Source organism: Emydura macquarii, unplaced genomic scaffold, assembly GCF_026122565.2.
Source record: "Emydura macquarii macquarii isolate MOO-44397 ecotype Brisbane River unplaced genomic scaffold, CSIRO-AGI_Emac_v2 contig_3477, whole genome shotgun sequence".
NCBI lineage: Eukaryota > Metazoa > Chordata > Testudines > Chelidae > Emydura > Emydura macquarii.
Window position 1 is genome coordinate 7101987 of NW_027133614.1, and position 15882 is coordinate 7117868.

The 15882-nt window shown below is 37.9% G+C and overlaps 1 long non-coding RNA gene across 1 annotated transcript in view; it reads left to right on the forward strand.

The window, feature by feature from the left end:
- LOC137144742 (uncharacterized) overlaps positions 1–10065 on the forward strand; it is a 60257-nt gene extending 50192 nt beyond the window's left edge. The window contains exons 2-3 of the long non-coding RNA XR_010917473.1: positions 8968–9111; positions 9816–10065. This is a non-coding gene — a long non-coding RNA (uncharacterized lncRNA). The remainder of the gene's footprint in view (positions 1–8967; positions 9112–9815) is intronic.
- The last annotated feature ends 5817 nt before the right edge of the window (positions 10066–15882 follow it).

The following is a 15882-nucleotide window of genomic DNA, read 5'->3' on the forward strand; positions in this document are numbered from 1 at the left end:
AGGGTGCTAAGAGGTACACAATTCTGGATTTTTATGTTATTTTATTATACTATTAATAGCAAAGGCAGTTAATTATTGCAGCCTCATCATAGTAGATGGTAGGGTTTGTGGGGTAATTGTACATCTTGTACATGTATCCTTTGGGACTTGTAGACATACCAGCTTTCTGCTATTGAATAATGTCCTGGATTTCATTCTAAGTAATGTCATTCTGTACATTTTGTGATTAGGACTGTCAATTAATTGCAGTTAATGCATGTGATTAACACAAAACAAATTAACTAAGAGCTAGCTAACAGGGGGAGCTAATAGGGCAGTTTTGTGAGGGAGTTTAGAGGGGGAGTGGAAGGGGGGGGGAGATAAATTTCATTAACATTCTGTAAAGACAATACCCTCCCAGATAAAAAACAAACAACAATAAAATAAAGAGCTGCAGGAGTAAAAAGAGAATACAGGCAGAAGTCCAGCAACAGAGTGGGGGCTATCCAGTTTATTGCACTGAGTGCAACATGTATGATTACCTGCCCTATGGGCAAGCATTTGGTGCAAGAAGCTCCTGGCTCTCAGAGACCATATATGGGCTTTGTAGACCAGGGTGGCTGAAATGGAGTAGCTAGGAAGACAGAGAGGTACATAGATGAGACTTTCCGGACACATTAGAATGGTCCCACCCCTGGTATGACAGCCTCTGTACTGTTGAGGAGGATGAAAGTCTCAGGGAAGAAGAGCATCAAACTAGAGCTGAGGGAAACAATCCCATAGTTGGGACCCTCCTTTCAGATGATGTCACAGTATCCTATCTCCAGGGGAGGGAATTCCAGTTATTAGGAAAAGACAGTTACTAGTAACAGGGGACTTGATCATTGGAAACATAGAGAGCTGGGTTTGTGATGACAGGGAGAACCGCACCCTGACTTGCCTGCCTGATGTGAAGGTTGTGGATTTCTCAAGACGTCTAGATAGACTTATGCGTAGTGGTAGAAAGGAGCTGTTGGTCATGATACATGAGGGTACCAATGACATAAGGAAGGATAGGAGTAGGTCCTGGAGGCCAAATTTGGGCTGCTAGGTATGAGATTGAAATCCATGACCCCCATTGTAACATTCTCTGAAATGCTTCCAGTTCCATACACAGGGCCAGTTAAACAAGAGGATAAAATATGGGTAGGATCTGATGAGAAACAAATGAAAAAGAGTCCCATTCAATTACATCACATAATGTCAGACAGCTAAGAAGTGCCAATTTTTAAGTGCCTATATACAAATGCTTAAAGTCTAAATACAAAGATGGGTGAACTTGAGTACCTCATATTAAATGAGGAGTTTCAGATATAGCATCACAGAAACTTGGTGGCATGAGCATAATCAATGAGCAGAAAATATATCAGAAGGACAGAAAAGGTCACACTGGTGGAGGAGAGGCACTATATGTGAAAGAAAGCAGAGAGTGAAATGAAATAAAAAACTTAAATGAATCAAACTGTGCCATAGAATCTCTGGATAGTAATTCCATGATTGAATAAGAATATAGCAGTAAGGATATGCTACTGACCACTTTACCAGGATGGTGTTAGTGACTGTGAAATGCTCCTGGAGATTAGAGAGGCTATAAAAATAAAACCTCAATAATAATAATAATGGGGGATTTTAACTATCCCCATATTGACTGGGTAATATCTCAGGCCAGATGCGGAGATGAAGTTTCTTGACACTTGACTGATTCTTGGAGCAGCTAGTTCTGGAACCCACAAGAGAAGAGGCAATTCTTGATTTAGTACTAAGTGGAGCACAGGATTAGGTACAAGAGTTGAATATAGCTGAACTGCTTGGTAACAGTGACCAAAACATAATAAAATTTAATATCCCTTGGGGGGTAAACACCAAAGCAGCCCACCGTGGTAGCATTTAATTTCAGAAAGGGGAACTACACAAAAATGAGGCATTTAGTTAAACAGAAATTAAAAGGTATGGTGCCAAAAGCGAAATCCCTGCAATTTGGAATATTTTTAAAGACACCATAATGGAGGCTCAATTTAAATATATACCTCAAATTAAAAAAACATAGTAAGAGAACCAAAAAAGTGTCACCATAGCTAAGAAACAAAGTTAAAGAAACAGTTACAGGAAAAAAGGCATCCTTTAAAAAGTGGAAGTTAAATCCTACTGAGGAAAATAGAAAGGAGCATAAACTCTGGCAAAGGAAGTGTAAAAATATAATTAGGAAAGCCAAAAAAGAATTTGAAGAACAGCTAGCCCAAAGACTCAAAATGTAACAGCAAATTTTTTTTATGTACCTCAGAAGCAGGAAGCCTGCTAAACAACCAGTGAGGCCACTGGATGATCAAGATGCTAAAGGAACATTCAAGGAAGATAAGGTATTGCCGAGAAACTAAATGAATTCTTTGCATCGGTCTTCACGGCTGAGGATATGAGGGAGATTCCCAAACCTGAGCCATTCTTTTTAGGTGACAAATCTGAGGAATTTTCCCAGATTGAGGTGTCATTAGAGGAGGGTTTGGAACAAATTGATAAATTAAAAAGTAATAAGTCATAGAATCATAGAATCATAGAATATTAGAGTTGGAAGGGACCTCAGGAGGTCATCTAGTCCAACCCCCTGCTCAAAGCAGGATTAACCTCAGCTATATCATCCCAACCAGGGCTTTGTCAAGCCTCACCTTAAAAACCTCTAAGGATGGAGATTCCACCACCTCCATAGGTAACCCATTCCAGTGCTTCACCACCCTCCTAGTAAAAAACTTTTTCCTAATGTCCAACATAGACCTCCCGCCCTGCAACTTGAGACCGTTGCTCCTTGTTCGGTCATCTGCCACCACCGAGAACAGCCTAGCCCCATCCTCCCTGGAACCCCCTTTCAGGTAGTTAAAGGCCGCTATCAAATCCCCCCTCACTCTTCTCTTTTGCAGACTAAACAAGCCCAGTTCCCTCAGCCTCTCCTCATAAGTCCTGTGCTCCAGCCCCCTAATCATTTTGGTTGCCCTCCGCTGCACTCTCTCCAACTTGTCCACATCCTTTTTGTAGTGAGGGGCCCAAAACTGGACACAATATTCTAAATGTGGCCTCACCAATGCTGAATAAAGGGGAATAATCACTTCCCGTGACCTGCTGGCAATGCCCCTCCTAATGCAGCCCAATATGCCATTAGCCTTCTTGACAACCAGGGCACACTGCTGACTCATATCCAGCTTTTTATCCACCGTTACCCCCAGGTCCTTTTCTGCAGAGCTGCTGCCCAGCTCGTCGGTCCCCAGTCTATAGCTGTGCATGGGATTCTTCCTTCCTAAGTGGAGGACTCTGCACTTGTCCTTGTTGAACCTCATTAGATTTCTTTTGGCCCAATCCTCCAGTTTGTTTAGGTCACTCTGTATCCTATCCCTACCCTCCAGGGTATCTACCACTCCCCCCAGCTTAGTGTCGTCCGCAAACTTGCTGAGGGTGCAATCTACCCCATCCTCCAGATCATTAATAAAGATGTTGAACAAAACCGGCCCAAGACTGACCCCTGGGGCACTCCGCTTGTGACCGGTTGCCAGCTAGACATGGAGCCATTGATCACTACTCGTTGAGCCCTATGCTCTAGCCAGTTCTCTATCCATTTTATAGTCCATTCATCCAACCCATACTTCTTTAACTTGCTGATAAGAATACTGTGTGAGACAGTATCAAAAGCTTTGCTAAAGTCACGAGGACCAGATCATATTCACCCAAGAGTTCTGAAGGAATTCAAATGTGAAATTGCAGAACTACTAACTTTTTATGTAACCTATCATTTAAATCAGTTTCTTTACTGGATGACTGGAAGATAGCTAATGTGAAACCAATTTTTTAAAAAGGCTCCAGAGGCAATCCTGGCAATTACAGGCTGGTAAACCTAACTTCAGTATCTGACAAATTGGTTAAAACTATACTATAGTAAAGAAAAGAATTATCAGACACATAGATGAATACCATTTGTTGGGGAAGAGTCAACATGTTTTTTGTAAAGGAAAATCATGCCTCACCAATCTATTAAAATTCTTTGAGGGGGTCAACAAGAATGTGGACAAGAATGATCCAGTGAATTTAGTGTACTTAGATTTTCAGAAAGCCTTTGACAAGGTCCCTCACCAAAGGCTTTTAAGCAAAAGTAACCTGTCATGGGATAAAAGGGAAGATCCTCTCCTGGATAAGTAAACTGGTTAAAAGATAGGAAACAAAGGGCAGGAATAAATGGTCAACTTTCAGAATGGAGAGAGGTAGATAATGGTGTCCCCTAGCCTGTACTGGAACAATTACTGTTCAATATATTCATAAATGATCTGGAAAAGAGAGGTAAATGGTGAGATGGCAAAATTTGCAAGATACTACTCAAGATAGTTAAGTCCAAAGCATAATGCGAAGAGTTACACAGGGAGCTCACAAAAGTGGGTGACCGGGCAACAAAATAGCAGCTGAAATTTAGTGTTGATAAATGCACAGTGATGCACACTAGAAAACATAATCCCAACTATAAATATAAAATGATGGGGTCTAAATTAGCTGTTGCCACTCAAGAAAGATATCTAAGAGTCATTGTGGATAGTTCTCTGAAAACATCCACTCAACGTGCAGTGGCAGAATGTTGGGAATCATTAGGAAAGACAGAAAATATCATATTGTATCTTTATAAATCCATGGTACACCTACATCTTGAATACTGATGTGTATTCATCTAAAAAACTCCACCTCAAAAAAAGATCAATTGGAATTGAAAAGGTCATAAAAATAATTAGGAGTATGAAAAAGCTTTCATATGAGGAGAGATGAATAAGACTGGGATTTTTTGGTTTTGAAAAGAGACGACTAAGGTGGAACATAATAGAGGTCTAAAATCATGACTACTGTGGACAAAATAAATAAGGAAGTGTTATTTACTCATCATAATACACAAACTAAGGGTTACCAAATGAAATTAATAGGCAACAGGTTTTAAATGAACAAAAGGAAGTATTTCTTCACACAACACACAGTCAACCTATGGAACTCCTTGCCAGAGGATGTTATGAAGGCTAGGACTATAACAGGGTTAAAAAAAGAGCTAGGTAAGTTCATGGAGGATAGGTCCATCAACGGTTATTAGCCAGGATAGGCAGGGACCACTGTTTGCCAGAGGCTGGGAATGGCTGATGGGAAGGATCACTTCATGATTACCTGTTCTATTCATTCCCTCTGATGCAACTGGCATTGGCCACTATCAGAAGACAGGATATTGGGCTAGATGGACCATTGGTTTGATCCAGTATGGCTGTTTTTATGTTATGTAAGTAGATTAAAAAGTAGTTACAATTAATCACCATTTTAATTGCACCATTACAAAATAATAGAGTACCAATTTAAATATATTATAAATATTTTTGGAAATTTTTCTACATTTTCAAATATATTGATTTCAATTACAAAGTGTACAGTAGCCTGCAATATTTTTTTACCACTGTGAAATCTTACGTGGGTTCAATGCCTGGCTGCTTTGGATGCTGACTTTATAAGATCTGCAAGCAATGAAGCTGGAGTCCAGTTTGGTGTGAATGCTGCTGCTTAGTTGGCATGGCACGAGCCCTTCTCCGACCCCCACAATTCAATATGTAATGTATCATTGCAAAACCTAGCTGTATTCATTTTTCTTCATAACTTTAATTTTTGAATTCTGATATAATTTGTCCGCTCAGTATTACAATACTAAACACGCACATCCTTAAAGTACAGCACAGGAGAAAGACAGTCATAGGGGAAGTCCACTGTTTAAACATTTAATATCGTCCTCTTTGCTTTATATCTTTTCTCCACTTACAAGCCATTTCACATCCTCATTGTCTCCCATAGTTATCTATGTGTTAGGCTGATTGCTTTCTATGACAACTCTCAAATCTTTCCTTGGTCATTTTTTTTCCATTTAAGAGAGAGTCCCACTTCATTCTTTTCTCCAAGATTAGAAGATGTAATTTCAATGTGGTGTGCAGGATTTTAACAGTGCTACTTCCATTCTCTACATTCTGAAGGAAACTCTGAGAAGCTTGAAAACTTGTCTGTTTCACCAGCAGAAGTTGGTCCAATGAAAGATACTACCTCACCCATCTCATCTCTCTAATTCTCTCCATTCATTAACTAAGCCGACGGCCATTAAAACCTTCCTAAATCTGCCTTTGATAACTGGGTTATTTCCCACTTCCCTATGCTCAGTGTGTGGAATACCACAAATATTGCAGTACCATTATCTATTTGTGAAATACAAAAATGACTTACAAGGGGTGATACTTGTGGGTAAATCCCATCTCATTCCTCTCATCTGTGTTATATATATTGATCTGCAACTTCTGAAAGATGCTAACACACATTACTACTAATAATATATTTTATATACTAGTCCAGGCACTAAAACTCTAACTCTTTTTTTCTACGGTATCTAACCACATTCTTTTCTTCGGTATCTAAACACAATGTTTCCTCAGTCTGTGTGATCTGCAGACTTGCAAATCTTGCTTTTTAGAAGCCTCATGCAAATCATGAATACAATTGATTATATCTAAGGAAATTAACTGATTTTTTTTTATGTTCTCCCATGTGACTCCTTTCCACCTTCAGAAAACTTCTCTTCTTGCTTTCTTGTATCTTAACTACTTTTTAGCCCCAGGAGCCATTTTGTTGTTACAGTTTTACCCTCTGTGACCAGTCAGCCAGGACATGTCAAACTGTGTCAGATGTATTCTGCGTTCTTAACTGTATCACATCCTCTCCCTGTCTGCTCTGGCGATTATGTTCTCATTGTATTTTGTCGTTAGTGACATTAGTAAAGAAAATATATTGTTTCTCACCCAATATTGTTTCCTTCATCAAACTGTGCTTTTACAGCAAGTAGGTGAATCATAAGGGGATAGTGGATTCATTGAGTTTTAATCCATCTATTTACCAATTGTATATATCCAGATTCTCATATATTGTTTGAGACAGCTCTCTGAATTAAAGCCTTTTGTAAACTTCTTTAGGTAGACATCAGAAATTCAGGTCTTTCCAACATTTTGAAGTGCAGCCCAGTGCTGCAGAATACTTCCACAACCTTCACAGTGCCAGGCCCCCCAGGCTGCAAATTCTTATGTCCATACTTAACTTTATGCACTTGAGTACTCACATGCTTAAAGCTAAGTATGTGCATAAGTATTTACAGAATTGAAACCCTAATTATTAAAGCCAGTAGGTTCAGGTTTCTAAAGTTAGATGCCTAGGTCCATATTCAGGCACCTAAATAAATGGCTGATTTTAAGATGTGCTGGGCACCTACCTACCGCTCTTATTGTTGCAACTTCATTGTGGGTAAGAGAATTTAGAGCCAGTGTGCCCACTCAGGTCCTTCTCTAAATAAAATTTAAGCTTGAATTTCTATTGTGGAGATAGAACATCCAATTCCTTGATTCTTTATGGTGTCATATCAAAGCCGCTAAAATTCCTGCTATTTGGAGACTTGTGATGAGTTGAAAAAAAGTTTACCAGTCAACATCTGCAGATCACAGGTCATACATGGGAGTACAAGGGGACACCAACTCACAGGGGTGACATAGAACAAGCCCTTTCAATCCCTTACAGCTTAAAAGATTTTAAGATCAATTTTAAATTTGACAGGAAGCCAATGCAAAGAAGAAATCACAACAAGGGAAATTGACTAGGTTTATGTTGAGTTAAAAATTTAAGCAACAGAAACTCCCCTGAGTAAAATGCATGATATTACAGTCTCACAGTGTCTTAAACATCCTGTATGGTCTACATTAATGTATTGCTTCTTCATGAGGTATTCATGAAGCTAAATTGTTCTTACTAGCCCTCCCATTTAGTATTTTGTTAAGAATACAAGAATATTTAGTTTCCATATTTTTAAAGCCCAAGGTGATATTTATGGAGTGCCTTTCATCTGTAGTTCTGAGCACTTTATGATGACAGTGAAAATTTTATCCTCACTTTCCATATGAAGACATTGGGATGGAGAGAGAGAATTACTTGCTGAAGATCAAACAATGAGTCAGTTGAGAGCAGGGAATACAACCTGGGGCCTCAGTCACTTGTCTGTGATGCCTCATCTAGACCAAAGTCTCTTTCTAGGAAAAAATCCAAGCTGAAAATACATAGAAGTTGAATTAAATGAAATCAATAGTCTAGCTCTACTGTCAGTGAGAGAAATCAAATGAATTATAACAGATAGGGCCTGATCCTGCTGTCATTGAATATAGTGGCCAAACTTCCACTAACCTTTATTCCTATAGTCTTTGTTATGTACATGTGAGACTACTGGCCTTAGAATTCCAGAGAAGAATGGTCCTTGTCTTCAGGGACCCACAAGTTCTTAAGAAATAATAGTGTACTTTTATCAAGAGTATTGCTGTCACCTCCAGATATTCAAACATCAAAAATCAGGTGCCAACGATCATAAGATGGCCTTAAAATCATGAGTGTTTTTCCTTTCCTGTAATAAGTGCTGATTCTTTTTTTTTATTTACCTATTGGATTTTGAGCTTCTTGTGTGCACTTGAGTCATATTTTTGAGCTTTTTCTTTGCAAACACAAGGGCTAGCAACTTTTGTTCTTAACTGAAAGCTGAGATTCTCATTTATTCAAAGAATTCAGGAGTGGGGGCTTTAAGAACACCAAAGATTTCTGAGACTTGTGATAAAATGGTAGAGTTCACAACAGTGCAAGAGATATCTGTATTGATATAACTTATTCCTCCTTGGTAGGGGTTTGCACAAGTAATATGTGCATTACTTATATGTTACACTTTACTTACAAGAATAACAATCGATTTTTAAAAATAAAATCAGTAATTGTCATAAATTCATTCTTAGATTGTAAGGCCAGAAGATGATCATCTAGTCTGATTTGAATAACACAGGCCATAGAACTTCCCTGAATTAATTCCTGCTGAATTTGCCTTTCTTTTTGTCTCAGATGTTCAGCACCTATCCTTTAAAAAATGTTGCTGGGATTTGGTTCTCTGCCTTTGTATTGTGAAACAAGGAGGAGAGTTTTGATTGCCATCCCACTGAACAAAAGATTTATTTTAAAATCATCCTGTAATTCCATCTATCTAAGGTACTTGTATGGTCCTCATTTCCATAGTGCACCAGTGCCTCACAATCTTGAATGGATTTATCCTCAGAGTAGCCCAGTGAGGAAGGGAAGTACCCTAATCCACACTTTGAAGACTGATTTCTGAGGCACAGAGATTAAGTTCTTGTCTACATTAACTATGCCAATATAACTATACCAGCAAAACATTCTAGAGCGAATGTGGTAAAATCGGTAAAAATGCACTTATACCATCTTGTTCCCCCAACAGACATAAACTATACCAGTAAACTGCATTTATACTAAGGCTTTTACCAGCATAGCTATATCAGTAAAATATCACACTCCTAACAGATATAGCTATGCCAGTAAAAAGCCAGTATAGACAGGCCTAAGTGACATATACGAGCTCACACAGAGCAAGGAATGACTTAGAGGTTTTAAAGAATAAAATAAAACTATCCAAAAAGGTATATCTTCAGGGAGGAAATTGGTGGGAATTGGCATATATAGACACAAACACACTTTACTTATGTTAGAAGCAAGGAAGTTAGTGTTGTGCTTTTGCTATATCTTCTTTAAAGATCCACACTTTTTTCTTTAAACTGAATCTCCAAATTAATTAATCAAGCATAATTAATCTACATATATATCCAAAGGCCTGCTTAATAATAATAATAAGCAATAATAATATAGGTCAGCTTTAACATGTTTGTTTCTTTCAATAGGTGGTGAGACTTCCTTAGATTTTGTGGCTGAAGATCAGTTGTGAGTTGATGTTCATCTGTAGGTCAGTGAAAGGAAGCTTGCGTTGTTTGTACTGTGGCCGGACCTGTTTTGTGGATAAATTCAAGACTTAAATTTCTGGTGCTGTCAGTCTGGGACTTTTCACAAACACTGGCCATTTATGCTAAATCTTCTTCTGGATTCTGGATAATTTCAAATGATTAAAGGAGGTATAGGAATACTCAGCTAAAAAATAAAGATACAGCTGTGAAGTCATGAAAGCATGACTCAATGTCATCGTTTATATTGGAAAAATAATTAGGTTAAATTTAATAATATTCACTCTAACTTGATTAAATAGGAGATAGGAAAATTAACTTAGCATTGAGAATCCCATCAAAATTAAACCATTTAAACTACTTATATGGGAGAAGTTATGAGTCACGGCATGGGGTGGGAGAAGGTAACTCTTTAGTGGTTTAATGCATTATGATAATGATTAGCATATTTGATCATATTACCTGAGAGAATGGCAAATAATATGATTGCTATGTTGTGGTTTTTTTAATTGTGTGGCCAGGCAGTAAAGAACAACTTTTTCCATATTCCTAGAAAAGATCCCACTCAAACTGTGTACCCCTTATATTAGTTGCAGAAATATATGCACACTGAAAAGAGAATGCCCTTCAGTATGTTTGCAATTCTTCATATGGTCTAAAGTAGATTTTTGTGTTGACTGTACATTTTCTTTGTAGAATTAAATGCATTGACTATAAGCATGCAGGGAGGTTGAGTAACAGACAAAAGTATTACACAGAGGAAGTGATCTTTGCAACATCTGTACTGGTAGGGAGATAGGTTATTAGTGCATAGCTGATTTTTGAGGTTTGGGTGGTGGTTTTTTGTTTTTGTCTTTGTCTTTTTGCTTTTCTCAGGAAGGTGATAGTATCGGTGGCAGTACAATCACATTCCTAAATATTCAAATCCAGTATTTCCCTCCTATTGTCTTTGAGGACATGATTACTCTATCCATCCACATAACACTTGAGAATAGACAATTATATCTACAGCACTAGAATATAGACTACTTTCTCTCCCAATAGTCGTACCTAATGACAGACTAAAGTCACACTCTTTGTATTTTCAAGATCAGATCTTTAGTTGGTGTAAATCTGCAGAGCACTATTGAAGTCATTTTTGAAAACATCTGGGGCCAGATCTTTAGCTAATGTAAATGGGCAGAGCATCATTGAAATCTGTTTCCAAAACATGTAGATTTTAAACTTGTAGGAAGCAGTGTGTTGTAAAACGCTATCTGGTAGGGCCTTTAAAGGTTATTGAAACATCTTACTAATTAGTAATATGTGACAGTATTTAAAAACTGGACAGATCTTTACAAATAAACTGGGTGAGCAGAATACACAGGGAATTTGGAATGGAGAGAAGCCCTAATAGTAATACCCATGTGCATTTATTCCACTTAATCACTTGGGGTCTGACACTCACTATACTCCTAATACTATATATCCTTGCCCCCTGAGCCATGGAGTACCGTTAGGACGGGGGGAGGGGAGCCATGTTGATTCCCAATGGCGGGAAAGATGGTCGGGATACATCAAACGACCTACTATCCACCATTAGGTTGATAGTGGGTAGTCACGTATCAGGAAAATAAGATACAATTCTCTCAAATCATACCAATACTGGTGGGACCAGAAGGGGGCAGTCAAGACATGCTCCTTGGGATCTAATAAAACTCCCGTGGCAAGAGCGAACGGTGCTTCAGATGACCCAGATATCAAATGTCCCTGATAGCCCACTGAAGCTTGTTAGACCCGGCTTATGCTGCATGTTAGCGCGGTGATTGGGTGAGTCGTCTCTAGACGCGGTTGTTATTCCTTTTTTCCCAAAATAAAGGTTTTTCTTCCTTGCATAAGTCTTGCCTGTTGAATTCCATCCTCCGGACCACACCCCCCCACTTTGGGTGATGTGTATCCACTCTGCATTATGGATATGTTTCCGCCTTTGGCTCTGTTGGTGGGGATGAATGTGCAACTGATGTCTATCGTGATGAGTGCCACTAGAAGAGTTTGTTCCATTGTGTTGAATGCTAGAGGCAGGTCCAGTTTGCAGAGCTATATAAACAATGGCAAATGAAAAGTTGCATCTTAAAAAGAGTTAGATAAAAAAGACAAATAATGAAAAACTACAGAATTTTATAAGGAATAAAAAGGGAATATTATAGGCTGGAAACTGCTTGTATGGTAGCTCTGAGTAGATCACATTGAAGAGTGGAGATGAGTTACCTGTGCATCTTTGAGCATGCAGGGCAACCACGATTTCTGGGAAGACATATAGAAAGAGAAATCGTGGCAGCCCTTGCCAGCTTGTTTTATGAGGATTAGCACTGTGAAGCCAGATAAGTAGGCATGGAATCAGCCTGAAATGAACATGCTGACAGAGAGAGATGATTGAGGGCATTGTGAGACTCAAGTTGGAATGATTTCAATAACTGAGAAACCACCTTTTATAGTATTAAGAAAGCTAAACTAAAAGATGTGTAATTCAGCCATGTGGATTCAGTGTTGTTACCAACTGGCAGCAAGCCATGCAGACTGGTACCAAAAAACTCCAAATAATACCCACTAGAAGCAAGTCAGTAAGAATGTTATATTTAAAAAAATGCACCCAGGCCTAAACTGAGCACTGTCGGCTTTGTTTGCTTCGCATACAGCTAGAGTACCTTGATTAAAACTCAGTTATAATCTCTTTGGGGCAAGTGCTATCTTCTACTTCATCTTTCTAGTCCCTAGCACAAAGTGGCCTTTATTAGGTTGCTAGGAGCTACAATAATTGCACCCAAATTATGATAATTATGATTGACCTTTCTAACCCCATCTCCTCTCCATTGTTTGTTACCTTCACACATCATAGAATGTCTGAACTGAGATAAGGTCTATGTCTATTTTTGTTTCTGTGAAGCACCTAGCACAAGCTTGGGTGCTGTAAAATTAATAATAATTAAATCACAAGAGAAAAGCTGATGTGTGACAAGTTTTTAAAAAAAGTTTTGAGGATTATGGAATGGGGTCATCAAGACAAAGCACCACTATTCGCTCTAATTGCGTGTGGCTACATCTTCAGGAATACACAACAGTATAAGAAAACATCTGAATGTTTTACAAGTGGTACACAGCCAGTAAACAAATTCAATAAGTCTCCAGCATGCCTCCAGGTTTATCATGGAGCAAGAATCTCAAAGAAAGTTCACTTTAAATACCTATCTGTTTTATTTTGCATGAGAGAAGCTGAATGAGAATCACAGCACTTCAGCATTTCTTTAGATGTTTGTACAGCTAAACATTGAAAACAATTTCTTTTTTTGAGAGCCTTGTAAACTAAGGATGCTTATTTGGAGTTTTCACAGGCTTGTATTGAAAGAAGAAAACAATCAACAACACAGGGCTTTTTAGAGGGAAGAATAATTAAGGAAGTTAGTTACCCTACTCTGTCAATTCAGCTAGCAAACAGAATTTCTTTTACACTTGCCTCACCTTCCGATATCTGTGAAGTTCATGAAATAGGATCATGGGTGAGATTTCTTTATCTAAACATTTAAAGGGGTAGAATACCTTCTCCTTTCCCTTTACATTCATGTGTAAATATCAGTAGCATCTGTACACAGCATTTGGAAGAGAGTATTGAATTTTCTAAATGGTGCATTTGTAATTTTAAGCAATTAAACTAAATATCCTTTAGAATTCACTACCATGGGAGAATGCAAAATCAAATGCAAATGTTTTAAAAAGGGCTTAAGAATTCTGGACCCACCACCTTTACTCACCCATGGAATGCAACAAGGACTGCTGCCGTTTGCTGCACATATTGCTCAATACACATCATTCTACTGCTGTCTAGCAAAACCAAGTACATGATGGAATTTATTTCTTTTCCTTGACTTTGCTTTTAGAAAGAAAATTCCTCTCACACACACAAAATACAGTAAAAGAACATTGTCTGAAATTTGAAGCATTCAGAATGTAAATACTGTTAACACCATAGTTCTGCTCTCTTGTGTTGTATGCATTATGATAGTCTTTAATGACACAATCACATATTATTTATCCTCGTGCATTCAAGACTAGACTGAGATTTTTAAACCACAGATCTACATAATGGGCCAATGAGGAGCTGCACATTGCCTTGGAAGAGCACACGAAAAATTGTGCATCGGAGAATTAGGAGGTTGGTGGTATCCCCAATTTAGAAGTGAGTAACTGAGACACAAGTAAATTGACTTGCGTTTTTTATACAGAAAATCTGTGGCACAGGAAAGAATTAGAACTCAGACGTCTGGAGGTCTGGTTCATGTTTTACCCACTAAACTATCCTTCCTTTTCCTGTGGACTCCAACTCATTCATTGTGCAGCATCTAAATACTGCTAGACACTGGCCTCATCATTAAACACAACACAACGTCTAAATAATGCTGATCTGAAGTATCCAGAGAGTTAAGGCTAAGGAGGCAGCCTTGTTATTGTCAATATGATTTCTGAGTTGTTCATATGCAATCTTAACATTCTTTTAATGTAGTTTATTCCTGTTAATATATTATAGGCAGCAAAACCTATATTTAAGTTAACCTGCTGCTTTCCATTATAAGGCCCTGTTTTCAGTTACTTATAACTAGAGCTGGTAAAAATATCAAATTTCTCTTTGGACATTTTTTTCCCCTTTTTGATTTGAAATAAAACCAAATATTTTTAAAATTTCCTGTGGAATGAAAATTAAAAAGAAAAAGATTTTGGAAAATTTTCATTTTGGTATTTTTAAATTTTCAGTGCAGATTTTGAAATTTCACATCATTATTTTTATTTTAGTGTTTTTTAATCTTTACATTATTTCATGATATGGCAATGGCAGTAGTGCACTATTGCTCCTGATACGTCATAAAATAATATGAAAATAAAAACATTCAAACTAAAATATCGACACTTTCCAAAATAAAAACTGTCTGAAATGTTTTTTTCTGTGAGAATTTTTGTCCAAATAGACATTTCTTTCCCAAAATGTTTCAATTATTACAATAATGGCCTTTTTTGTTAAACTTTTTGAAACATTTCTGACAACTTGAGCTAATTTTCATGTCTGTCTATTTCAGACTGTTTTGTTTTGTTTTTTATTTCAGAAAAATGATTCAGCTGTTTCCAAGAATGAGGTTAGGGGAAAATACATTATTTTGCCCATATTTTTAAAAAAAAAACTTACAACCATTTCAATGAGAAAATACAATACCTCTGTGCTTTTGGAATCAGGGCTTTATCTTTGGCAGAGGAGTCAAACAGATCTTAATAACGTGACTGTAGATTTTCCTGTGATAATCCACGCAGATTTGGCCAATTTATGAGCTGCTGAAAATTTCAGTTTGCACATGCTTTAATAGACACTTGCTAGAATTTGGCCCTTAAATTCTCTGAAGATTTTATCTGAAGGGAGCATGCTCCATCCCAGAGCAGAGCAGGAATTTCTGTAATTGTTCTGAGCTGCCAAAGGCCACTATGGTACCAGGCACCAAAACTCAAAACAAGGAGAATTTTCTTAGTGATGCCTAGTCAGTAAGAAGGAGAGAGAGAAAGCAGTCAGACTGGAATGCAGTATTGAGGAGCTGGAATGCAGTGTTGTGGAGTGTGTGGCAAGGGAAGAGACTGGGATGAAGGGACAGGAGGATGAGGTTGATGAGTGAATGGGACAAGGAGCTAAGAAAGTTTTTTTTTCGTGGGAGGGGAGCAGAAATGAGGATCTGGGAGAGGGGCAGGTGGAGCCAGGACTGGGACAAGATGCTAAGGGTAATGGGAATGGTGCACAGGCAACCTTAATTTTGGCATTTCCCAAATTTTGCAAACTTAACTTTCTCTTTTAAGGCAGTTTTTTGTAAGTAACATATATACACAAGAGAGCATGTATAAATTCATAGCTAGTTCTGATCTAGTTCAAAGTTTGAGATGTTTGGTTCTTTAGCATGCTCACTTGTATTTCAAATAGCTATTTCTTGAAAAGTGTATAATATTC